Consider the following 12,861-nt stretch of genomic DNA (forward strand, 5'->3'; position numbering starts at 1 on the left):
CAAGAGCAGAAGCAAATATTTTTGTAAGGACAAAAAAGAAGAAGCAGTGAAAATGGGGAAATGACTATCAAGCTTGCCAAAAATTATGCTTGCAGACTTCATAATGATATTCTCAGTACCACGCTGATGCTTATTGTCAGACATTTTTCCAGACACAAGATCAGAACTCCAGTTTCCAAGGAATGTAAATGCACACAGAAACGTGATCCCTGTCAACCAAATCTCAGTCACAGTTCTAACAATCACCCATTTCCACTCAAGCTGGTAAAACATTAGGAGCCGAGTCCATTCAGGTGTATAGCAAGGATGCTTTATCTTTAAAAAAACAGCACCCAAGCCATACTATGTATCGTGTCTGCTAGTAAAAAGAAGGTGCCAGCTATGCAATTAAGTCACTGCTTGATAGTTTAGCGGAAAACAGAGGGAAGAAAAAGTGAGGCAGTCAACAGAAGTATAGTGTCCTGATCAAGGGAAGTACCGGTAATAGTTCTGCTCTATTCTGCCTTGGTCAGACCACACCTGGAGTACTCTGTCCAGTTCTGGGTACCACAATTTAAGAAGGATATTGACAAGCTGGAATGTGTGCAAAGGAGGGCAACCAAGATGATCAAGGGTCTTTTTTTCGTTTTCTGCTGTATCACACTGTTGACTCATGTAAAGCTTGTTGTCTACTAAGACCCCTAGATCCTTTTCACATTTACTACTGGCAAGCCTGGTGTCACCTATCTCATATTAGGCTAAGTGTAAAACCTTACATTTGTTCCTATTGAAATTCATTTTATTAATTTTGACCCAGTTCTCCAGTCTGTTAAGGTGATCTTGAATCCCAATTCTGCCTTTGTGGCATTAACTACCCCTCCCAGTTTGGTGCCAACTGCAAATCTGATGAACATCCCCTCAGTTCCTTCATCCAAGTCATTTACAAAGATGTTGAACAACAACGGGCAGAACCCTTTGTAACTCCATTTGTCAGTTTTTTCCAGGATGATGAAGAACTGTTAATTAGCACTCTTTGGGTTCAGTCAGTCAACCAGCTACAAATCCACCTAACAGTTATCTGGTCCACATTTTACCAGCTTCTCTACAAGACTATAATAATAAAAAAAGAGATTTATCTGGCATGACTTGTTTTTGAGAAACCCATGTTGGGTCTTTGTAATCACAGCTTCCTTTCCTATGTGCTCACAGACCGAGTGTTTAATTATCTGTCCTTGGACCTTTCCTGGTATCAACATCAACCTGACCAGTCACTAGTTACCTAGGTCCTCTTTGCCCACCTTTTTGATGATGGGGACAACATTTGCCCATCTCCAGTCTACAGAGACTTCACCTGTTCTCCAAGAATTCTCAAAGTCTTTAAGCAGAGGCTCTGAGATTATATCCACAAGCTCCTTTAGTACTCTTGGGTGCAGCTCACCAGGCCCTGGAGATTAGAATTCATTTAAGGTAGCTAGGTGTTCCCTTACCACCTCTTTTCCTATCTTGGGGCTGCAGCTCCCTCCATACATTGTTTATTCTGTTATCACCATGTTGGGCACTGTTTTCCTTTTGGGTGAAGACAGAGGCAAAGTAGGTGCTGAGCAGTTCTACCTTCTCTCTGTCACCCAATAGGATTTCACCATCTTCTTTCCCCCAAGGAACCTACTATTTATTTGCTTTTGCTTCAAACATAGCCGAAGAAATCTCTGTCAATATTTTTAACCTTCCTTGCAAGCTTGAGTTCATTCTGAGCTGACCTTCTCCCTGAAACTGTTTACCACTTATGTGTACTCTTCCTTTGTGGTTTATCCTTTCTTCTATTTCTTATACATTCCTTTCTTACATCTCAGCTCACCTACAGGCTCCATATGCAGCCCCACTGGTTTCTTTAGATGCCTCCCGCTTTTTGTTCTCGTTGGGATTGTCTGTCTTTGTGCCTTCGGACATCTGAAAACTTGAAATTTTGGGAATGAAGTGTGAATTCCTCTACCAATTGCTTTCAGCTCTTGTTAAGATATGGGAGTATATCACATATGCCAATTTTCCCTGAGATATAAGAATTTATACAATTTGGAATATTTAGCCATTTACAGCAGGTATTGTTCCCTTTCAAATGTAGGTCCCCCCCCTCCCAAACTGAAGTTCAAGTTCTTTCACAAAATGTATGCATTATCTCTCCTCTCTCATTTCCCCCTGCCTGAATCTGATGAGTAGTGCACAACATGGTGGGGGCAATGGGGCTAATTTGATCTTTGGAGAGATAGAAGGGGAGGGGCATGGTGCCAACTCACTGTCCCTTTGCACTCACTCCTCTACCTCCCCATAAGCAGCAATAATGCAGTTGGAGGCCAGGTGAATGCTGTTGCTCTGCCACATCATCTGCTACTGAATCTGGCATGCCTTTTAGTAAACCAACAAACCAACAAACAAATCACACAGACTTCCATGGGTACATTCTGTATGCCCCATGGGGTCCCTAGAGTTGGGTATCTGGTTCCAAACTATGATGGAGAAACTATGCATTCAGCACTGAAAGATGACAGAAGTACCCACTAACATCTTTTAGCTGATGTTGTCTACCTGTTTAGAAAATGGAACTGAACCTAGGTTCTTCTCCAGCTTTGTGTGCCCACCTGTCTGGGATAGGGAACTGAACCAAGGCATCCCTCCAGCTGTGTTTGTGGTGTGTGTGTGTGTGTGTGTGTGTGTGTGTGTGAAGAGCCTGGACTAAGGCTCCCCACCTCTCCAAACAGGTAATGAGTAATTCCAAAGCTGAGAACAGGGCCTGTCTATTTGACAGTTTGTGTTGTTTCATGAGATAATATGTCAGTGATGAGATGATTTTTTTTTTTATGTGTGTGATGCTGTGATAGTTCTGTTACCAAGATTCAATGTTTGTTAATTTTCCATTTTCTTCTTCCATTCGTTTTCTCCTCCACAATGGATAGCATATGACTGTTTCACACATGCAAACACAAAATGTACAACTCTGTTCTCAAAACACAGAGTGCTGTATAATCAGTATACCCTACTTTTATTGAGCAACCTTGTTGCATTTCTGCAGCTACATTCCAAACAACTGAGTGATGTTCTAAGGGCCCCCACTTTCTAATCCCACAAAGCTAGGTCTTGAGTTCAAGGGCTTTGGACATTGCGTAAGCATAAGCGTTAATGATAACATCTGCTTTTGAAAAGGGACTATAGACGGAGACATAAACAAAGGACCTTTCCATGTGATAAAACAAAACATGCCATGTGTGCATGTTGTTTTTTGTGTAATACATTCAGAAACCCCAGTGATACATTCCAGTAGTGGTGGACTTTGGGCTATCAAATGTTAGCAGCACCCTGTGCAACGCTACAGTTCGTGCTCCCCCCGCCTCTTGCACTCTGTTCTACACCATTGTTGTGGTGCCCCCTGTGGCGCTGGTGCCCAGTGTGGCTGAACCGGTCGCACTACCCTAAAACTGCCTCTGATTCCAGCACCAATATCACTGTAGAACAGCTTAGCAGAACGGGTAGCCATTCTCCTTTTGGTCCATTCTTTTCACAATTGTGGGTAGATGCATGCTCTAACACAAGACAGAATGCAAAAACTATTTAATTATATATATTATAAATAATTCCTAAAAGTCCGTGAATGACAGGGATGAAGGGGTATTGTAGCCGCTATTTTGTCACTTTAAAAAACAGCATTGGCTTTGTATACATGCTTTGATGAGCCTCCCCTTGCATTGATAAGGACTGGAGACGTGTTATTTTAAAAATAGAAGTTGATATTCATATACTGAATGACTCACAATGGTTGCAAACCCAATTTATATCCTTTTGACTGTATCAGCACTTTCCCATTTCCACACTAGAAATAATTTTGCAAAAGATTCCCGCATTTCAGGGGTTGGACTAGATGACCCTAGATGGTCCCTTCCAGCTCTGTGACTCTATAGATCTTCTAGTCTCGCAGAAGGAATTGCTCTGAATTCTCCCTAGTTCTTCCCCTCCTGCAGCTGCTTCTTTCTGTTTGGTGTTTCTGACATGGCCTTGGTTTTCTATGGCTACTTCCTGCATAAATGCAATGTATTTGTACAGGAAATATTTGCACTGATTTGAACAAGTAGATAAGAAATTGCTTGGAGTCTTCTTGCTCTTTAAAAGCTGACTTTGGTGATCAGCGAACACTGAGGCTGTCACCCCACTCAACTTTCCTGTGTTTTCAAGGGTCACACATCAGCCAGACGTTCAGCAGGCCACATCTTTGCTCAGCATGGAGAGGGAGTAATGCCAAAAGCTTCTGTTGAGCTTCTTCCAGTGGGGAACTGTTAGAAAACACTATAATGGTTAAGCAAGAGCAAAGGGACTGTTAACAACACAAGTGATTGCATAATCGTGAGAGGTCCAAGTGTCCTTTAGGTCATGTCTAACTGGAGCTTTCTCAGTACACTCATGAAATTAGGCTAGTGAAATCAATACCCATAATCCACAAACAACTGAACACAGACTCTGCCTGGTACACCAGCAGTCTGCATGGTAGCTCTGGGAAACGGAGGCCATTGCTGAAGAGGCACAGTCCACACTAAAAAATAGCAATTCTATTTCCTATAGTTCCAGTTTTATGACAGATAACAGAACTGAAATATTCTTGCAGAGGAACCTTTTAAGAGCCCATTAAACGGATTTTAAATCTATTGTGTTGTTTTAGCTGGTTTTTGGTTTATTGTTTTTCAAAAGTAATTATTTTGATAAAGTATTTTCAATCCTTTGTTTTAATATTGCAGAGATATTTGATTCTAATGTACACTGCCCTGGAGTTCATGTGTGGATGGTGACTGCTGAGCATTTAAGCCTGAAGTATGGGAAATAAAATCCCATCAGATGACATAAAAGCATTTTGGATCCTAATGCAGTTTATGTGCATTTTTTCTCTCTGCAATAACTGAAGTCCACAAGTTCTTACACCACAAAAACAAATGTAGATTTCCCCCTAAGGTTTTCCATTACTTGGCTACTGAAATCCTAGCTGCAGCTAACATCCAAGTCAAAAGCTGGTAATGCAATGTGGGAAATGCAATAGTCAGCTGGATTCTGTAATAATGCATCAGCCAGGCAGCTGAAGAAGGCCGAACCATGGCTTGGCTTCTTCTGAGGCCTGCCTGGGCCTAACTGCCAGTGACTACAAAACTACTAAGCTGTGTTGTTAGGGACACCCCCTCAAATTCACAACACACACACACTCCAAAGTCTCATTAAGCCAGTGTTGGAATACATATCTTTATCAGTAAGCTTATATGGACCTGGTGAAGCATCTACACACAGGCCAGTACAGTGGTACCTCAGGTTACATACGCTTCAGGTTACAGACTCCTCTAACCCAGAAATAGTGCTTCAGGTTAAGAACTTTGCTTCAGGATGAGAACAGAAATTGTGCTCCGGCGGCGCGGCTGCAGCGGGAGGCCCCATTAGCTAAAGTGGTGCTTCAGGTTAAGAACAGTTTCAGGTTAAGAACGGACCTCCAGAACGAATTAAGTACTTAACCCGAGGTACCACTGTACCAGTAAGGGTCTCTCTCTCTCCCACTCCCCATTATGAATTGGACATAAAAGCCATCCAGGCACTTCAGCATTACTGAATCAAATCAGTTGGTGCTGGTGGGAAGGCAAACGTTAGTGCTCATCTCTTAAACAAACTATTCAAGGTTCAATGCAGGGCAGAGCATAATATTTTTGTAACTGAAGTAATGGGGACAGCACTACCAGCCTTGCTCTGCTGTACCTCAAAGTGCATGAAAATATTGCGCAAAAAACTGTGTTATGTCATATTCTGGGCTTCTGCTTTGACTTACAATGACTCTGGGGAGGCAACGCCAAGTCTTGAACACAAGCCAGTTGTGGGGACGTGCTGCTTTGGGAGCAAGCCAAAGGTTGGGCTGTGTTTGTGTATTTGTAAACATTACTGAGGTCTTCACACCAGAATTATTATTTTTTCAAGACGCTTAGTACTTACAATACGAGTTCAGTTTTCAGTCTGTCCAACTGGTACTGTCTACCTCCATTTTCTCCTGTGTTTCTTAAAGAGAAGATAAATTTAATCCTATTCATATTTTAATGGCGTGTGTGTGTGTGTGTGTAGTTAATAGCATTTAAAGTGTGTGTATATATAGTTGTGTCACTAATTTTATATTGTAAGTCACTTTGCGTTTACTTTTTGTTTAAAAGTAAAAAAGCCTTCTAGAAGTACAAAGCAAACCCTAGCTTACCACAGATTTGGGTGGAGGATATTGTTACTTTCACATTCTTTACTGGGTGGACATGGCTTGTTGAAAACGACCGATAGATGTAAAGAACATAATGTAACATAAAATAATAAGTTCCTTTGTAGGGTATGAGAGCTTGGGAATACTGCTGTGGCAATATGTTATTCTCATTAGATGAAATAAGCAGTATTAAACTGCAGCACAGCGAATGATCCTTTTAAGAATTTAATTCTAAGTAGGTTTCATAGAATCATAGAATTGTAGAGTTGGGAGGGAACTTGAGGGTCATCTAGTCCAACCCCTTGCAATGCAGGAATCTCTGCTAAAGAATCCATGACAGATGGCCATCCAACCTCTGCATAAAAACCTGCAAGGAAGGAGAGTCCACCACCTTTCGTGGGCATCTGTTCCACTGCTGAACAGCTCTTATTGTCAGAAAGCTTTTTCTGAATGTTTAGTCAGAATCGCCTTTCTTGAAGCCATTGGTTCGAGTCCTACCCTCCAGAGTAGGAGAAAAAAAAGCATGTTCCCTCTTCCAGCCCTTAAGATATTTGAAGATGGCTATCATATCTTCTCTCAGTCTCCTCTTTTCCAGGCTAAACATACCCTGCTCCTTCAAGCGCTCCTCGTAAGGCTTAGTTTCCAGACACTTAATCATCTTGGTTTGCCTCTACTGCAGACGTTCTAGCTTGTCGATATCCTTTTTAAATTGTGGCTCCCAGAACTGGAGACAATATTCCAGGTGTGGTCTGAACAAGGTAGAATGGAATGGTACTATTACTTTCCTTTGATCTGGACACTATACTTCTGTTGATGCAGGCTAGAAAAGCATTAGCTTTTTTTGCTGCTGCATCACACTGTTGACTCGTGTTAAGCTTGTGGTCCACCAAGACCCCTAGAACCTTTGCACATGTACTGCTAGTAAGCCAGGTGCCCCCCATCCTATATTTGTGCATCTGGTTCTTCCCGCCTAAGTGCAGAACCTTACATTTGTCCCTATTGAAATTCATTTTGTTAGCCTGTGCCCAGTTTTCCAATCTGTTAAGGTCATTTTGAATTCTGATTCTGTCTTCTGCGGCATTAGCTACCCCTCCCAGTGTCATCTGCAAATTTGATTACCATCCCCTCAATTCTTTCATTCAAGACACTGAACAACAACAGACCCAGGACCGAACCCTTCAGCACCCCACTTGTCACTTTTCCCCAGGATGACGAGGAACCATTAATGAGTACTCTTTGGGTTTGGTCAGTCAAGCAGCTACAAATCCACCTAACCGTTACAACGTTCAATCCACATTTTACCAGCTCCCTTGTGATAATACCATGGGGTACTTTGTCAAAAGCCTTACTGAAATCAAGATACACCATGTCCACAACATTTCCCTGATCCACCAAGTTTGTAATTCCATTTTGAAAAAAATCAGATTGGTCTGGCATGACTTATTTCTGGGGAACCCATGCTGGGTCTTAGTAATAACAGCATCCTTTTCTCAAATGCTCACAGACCGACTGTTCAATTATCTGTTCTAGGACCTTCCCTGGTATTGATTCTCTTTCAGGGGATTATAATACTGTATCAGGAAAATAAGCAGAAACTCCTTTAAACGAAGACATCTGGCAAGCCTAGTACTCCAGGCACAGCTGATGAAATCAGGAAGGACGCAAATGCAGCTTTGCTACAAAATATAAAGCATTTAAGTTTTAGGAAATCCTCCTGTTGGAGAGGCATGGACTAGAGATGATCCTTCTAGCTATAATCTGATTATAATCTGATTAGGGTGGCCAGTTATGTTGCACATTGTCTCCAAGAAAGAGGCAACGCAAAAGGCAGAAAATTTGGTGTAGGTTTGCACAAAATTTGCACATGCTAATTTCTGTATATAGATGCACATTTAAAAATAATATGCTTTAAATAGGAATTCAATACTTTTCACCCTAGTGGGGAAGACAGGCGGCAAGGCTCCCCCCCCCCCAGCTGAAACTCACCAGAACTCACTAAAACTCAGTTCTGGCACCTCTCAGGTGGGTGCCATTGCAATTATAAGAGTTCCGGCACCTATTTTTCTAGAAAAATAGCACTACCAGGTGGCCTGCATTGTGTGTGCTCATTCTGCTCTCCAGGTGCCAACTTTTGAAGGGCAACTTCAAGACCTTTGCTGCTCTCTCTTGTTAGGGTTCTTCATCTTCAAACCAGACGGCCTTCAAATACTTATTTATTTATTTTGCAAATTCAACAAATAAATATACAGATATTTGAAAGGGCTGCCTGGTTCATGTCTGGTTTAAAGATAAAGAACCCCAAGGAAGGAGAGCAGCAGAAACCTTGAAGTTGCCCATCAACTGGACAGCAGACTGAGGACTACTCTATGAAAGCTCTTCAAACAGAGGGCAGGACACACGGACCCCCTAAATATGTTGCTAGGATTGAAGGGGGGGACATAGCAGGCATGTGGAAAGCAGTGTGTGTGAGAGAGAAGGAAAGGATGGATTTATACCTTTTTAATGTCATGGTTTCTCAGGGCAACAAATCTAGGACAGGCCATATTCAGCGTGGCACTGACTGGTAAGAATCAAGTAGTATTGGCTGAAAACTGGAAGCGAAGTGGAGCCGCACGCATATACACCATTGGCCAAAATCTATTCTGGTGTAAGCAGGTTCAACTCAATTGACCTCAACTGGTGAAAGATTTAACATGTCACATAATGTGCGCCTTTGTCTTCCCCAGAAAAGTGAATTTCAATGAACGGGACCTAGGCGGGAGGAATTAGCTGCCAATGAGGAAGAAGGGATCACTAGGAAAGAGTGAAGGCTGAAACCATGGAAACCATCATCCGCTCTGACCCCCACTCCACCCCCTAGCCCCTTCCTTTCCCTCTGCCTTTCCCAGAACAGACACTGAACTCCAGTTTCTTTTGATGAGGCAGACACTTGGGTCAATGGAGCTGTGATTAAAGTGGTCAGTGAGGTAGCCTAACAAGGGGCGATTGGCGAAGGATCCTCCTTACCCTCCCCCCACCTAGGCTGGTTGTATTATTGCCCAGTAAGGGAATGTTCAATATCTCCTGCAAGGTCACTTTAAAAAACAACAACAAAAAACCTTGAGGAATAGGGATGCTGGTGGCGAAAACGTACCCCTCAGTTAAAAAAAATCTGTCTTACTGCAGCCCATGCCAAAGGTTCACTTATTGTTATAGATGAAATAGGCCTTTTGAGGAAAATTCAATCAATTTCAGAAAATCTTAGAAAAATATCCTTTAATATACTTCAAAGTTCCAAAAAATAAAATAAAAAATGTTTTGCCTCATCCCAATTTGCCTCAGATTTTGCTGTTGCTGAAATCTGGTAGCACCCCTTAGAATCCTAGAACTGTAGAGTTGGAAGGGAGCCCAAGGGTCATCTAGTCCAACCCCCTGCAATGCAGGAATCTTTTGCCCAATGTAGGGCTCGAACCCATGACCTTGAGATTAAAAGTCTCATGCTCTACCAACTGAGCTATCCCTTGAGATTATGTTTTCCTGCATCTCTCAGATATTACAATGTTGGTCTGTGCAGCAACTTCTGGCATACTATAACCAAACTGACAATGGCCTTTCTGTGCCTCTTTAAACTGTGGGCACATTTGCAGTTCATCTACATCTATCTGTTTATATAGTCCAGTGGCTGGACTAGATGACCCCCAGGGTCCCTTCCAACTCTACAGTTTTTTGATGTGTCTGAAGCCAAATCCTGAATCTTTTCCTGTCTTCTACTTGCAGATATAGGTTTGAGTTAAGTAACTGGGAATCCTGGGAATTTTACTTTGTTAAGAGTGCTGGGAGTTATTAGGAGATCCCCATTCCCCTCTCAGAGGTACAGTTCCTAAAGTCTCTTGGGAAGAAGGATTGATTGTTAAGCGACTCTGGAAATTGTAACTCTGTGATGGGAATAGGGATCTCCTAACAACTTTCAGCACCCTTGACAAATTAAAATTCCCAGGATTCATTGGGTGAATCTGTAACTGTTTACAGTGGTGTGATCCTGCTTTCAATGTATTGTGCAGATGGGAATTTAGCCATGCTTATGCTACACCTCCACCATGCCTAACTTACTAAGTTTGGCTCCAACCCATACATACAATTATGCACACCCACACCAGAAAAGTCAGTGTTGCACTGAGCCTTAATGTCCAAAGTTCTGAAAGTTTTGAGGAAGGAGAAGAGGAGAGAATTAGAATTTTACAGAGGAAAAGAATGACATGGATCTGCAGAAGGAAGCTGTGAATGATCAATGGAAGCTGGGGAGTCGAGGGAATGGAGACAGATTGACCAGGCGTAGAAGTTTGGTTTGGTCATTCCCGCGAAGAAGCAGAATATTCAACTAGGGATTCTCAGAGAACTGCTGTATTCTAGGGGCCTTAGAGCAATATGTTCATCTCTTAGCTCCTGAAAACCATTGCCGATACTTACATCATATTCTAAGAAGGAGGGGACTTTTACTCATAAAAACACAACAGGAACATTGGGCTCAAGGGAAGGCTACTTGAAAGGCGTGTTTCTTTAGGATTTTATGATTATGTAATTGAGCAGATGCAGATCTCTTTTCTTCTGTGTAAAATCTGAAACTATTCTTCTGGGACTTAACCAAGTGTCGGATCTGAGGGTTCAGGACACCCTTACGTGTGTGTGTGTGTGTTGCTTTTACCCAGCTAATAGGTATACAATGTGAGCAAGTAAGAGGAGGAGGATTTTAACAGTTTCTCTGTTCTTTGTATTTTCCGAAGCTTATTTGAAAGGATTAACTATGTGATTCTTTGGAAAGCACTGCAAACAAAAGTGAAATGTAAGGAGCAGGGCCAGCTGCCCGAGGTGCAGGAGAAAATGGCACTGTGCTCCCCCTACATAAGTATCTTCCACTGAGGCAGCAGATTATTTTAGGGGGTCAAGGGCAGGTTGTGCACATACACAGCTCTCTGCCATCTCACATTCCACTGTGAATTCATGACTCTTTAAAGTAGGTTTAATTTTTAATTTTTTCCTTGCTTTTTTGAGGCACAATTATGTATATATTTCTCCCATGAATAGTTTCCCAGCTTCAGTTCAAGTGCGGAACTCCACAACTTTTGATTAACTTTTGTTGATCTCCTAAAGTGCTCCTAAGGCTGTTTCTCGTTTGTTTGTTTGTTTGTTTGTTTGTTCATTATTTTTATATCCCACCTTTTCCCCCTCCAATGAGCTCTAGGTGGCGTACATGGTTCACCCCCTTCTTCATCACAACAGTCCTGTGAGGTAGAGACAGTGACTACTACCCCAAGGTCACCCAATGGGCTTCTTGGGCACCTGAACCCTCCTAGTCCCAACAATCAAACCACTCTTGCATACTGGCTCTCGTATGGTGGTTGCTGTGTTAACGCTGTAAACTGTGAAGGAGAGCAGCATATCTCCAAGGCGTTTGAGATATATAATGGAAACATGCCAGAAAGTTACTGGCCAAGGATTCATTCAGTCCCATGCCTACAGTTTGCACACTGCAGCGACACCCCTCTCCACAACCATTGCTGTGACGGTAAGGCCACCATCCTCTTTACCGTCACATCTACCCTACAGTCTTGCTTCTAGGCAGGTGCAATAGAGAGGGAATACATGGAACTGCACCTCAGAGGCTTCTTTCGCAACAGGAGCAATGGCAATAACCCACCAGAGCACCAGTGTAACTGACAGTCCCTCCTCGCTCTGGCAAGTGAATGAGGTGATAATGAAGCTGTCAGGTTTCACTATAGTTTGTGACAGATTAGCAAGGAAATCTTTGGGGCTGGATTTTCAGGTTCTTCTTGGTGGGCTGCCATAATGGGCTCCTGCACATCAACAAGTAGCCTGCTTCTCGAGTTGTTCCTTGTCTTCTGCTGCTCTGTGCTAGGCCCATGCAGCCAAAGGACTAAATAATGGCTTCCGCCACGCTTTATCTGCACCCCACCCATACCCACCACTCCCAGTGACAACGCTACTTTTGTGTTGTGTGATGTGCAGACTCAACCTGCAAGTGCTTTCAGGAAGAAAGATCAAAAGCAACCAGATTTGTGAAGCGTTCTCTGACAAGTTGGTTGCTTCCGGTACTGTATCATATTTTAGGCCTATTGAGTTTCTGTTTCCATCTTCTAACTGAAGGAGGAACATGCTCTTTAATAATAAATCATTTCTAGAGGAAATGCTGAAGGAAGCAGCAGAAGATGGAAGCATGGGATGGTGGAGAAACTCTAGGGGAGAAATTAAAACTCATGATAGATGAGAGGTAAATCAGACGCGGGTGGCGCTGTGGGTAAAACCTCAGCGCCTAGGACTTGCCGATCGCATGGTTGGTGGTTCGAATCCCCGCAGCGGGGTGCGCTCCCGTCGTTCGGTCCCAGCGCCTGCCAACCTAGCAGTTCGAAAGCACCTCCGGGTGCAAGTAGATAAATAGGGACCGCTTACCAGTGGGAAGGTAAACGGCGTTCCGTGTGCTGCGCTGGCTTGCCTTTGTCACACTGGCCACGTGACCCGGAAGTGTCTCCAGACAGCGCTGGCTCCCGGCCTCTTAAGTGAGATGAGCGCACAACCCTAGAGTCTGGCAAGACTGGCCCGTACGGGCAGGGGTACCTTTACCTTTACCTTAAATCAGG

General features: G+C 43.0%; 1 non-coding gene across 1 annotated transcript; it reads right to left on the minus strand.

The window, feature by feature from the left end:
* Positions 1-9,656: 9,656 nt before the first annotated feature.
* Positions 9,657-9,733, minus strand: TRNAK-UUU (transfer RNA lysine (anticodon UUU)). The gene has a single exon. It is a non-coding gene; the product is annotated as a tRNA-Lys (tRNA).
* Between the last annotated feature and the right edge of the window lie 3,128 nt (positions 9,734-12,861).

Source organism: Podarcis raffonei, chromosome 3 (assembly GCF_027172205.1).
Source record: "Podarcis raffonei isolate rPodRaf1 chromosome 3, rPodRaf1.pri, whole genome shotgun sequence".
Lineage (NCBI taxonomy): Eukaryota > Metazoa > Chordata > Lepidosauria > Squamata > Lacertidae > Podarcis > Podarcis raffonei.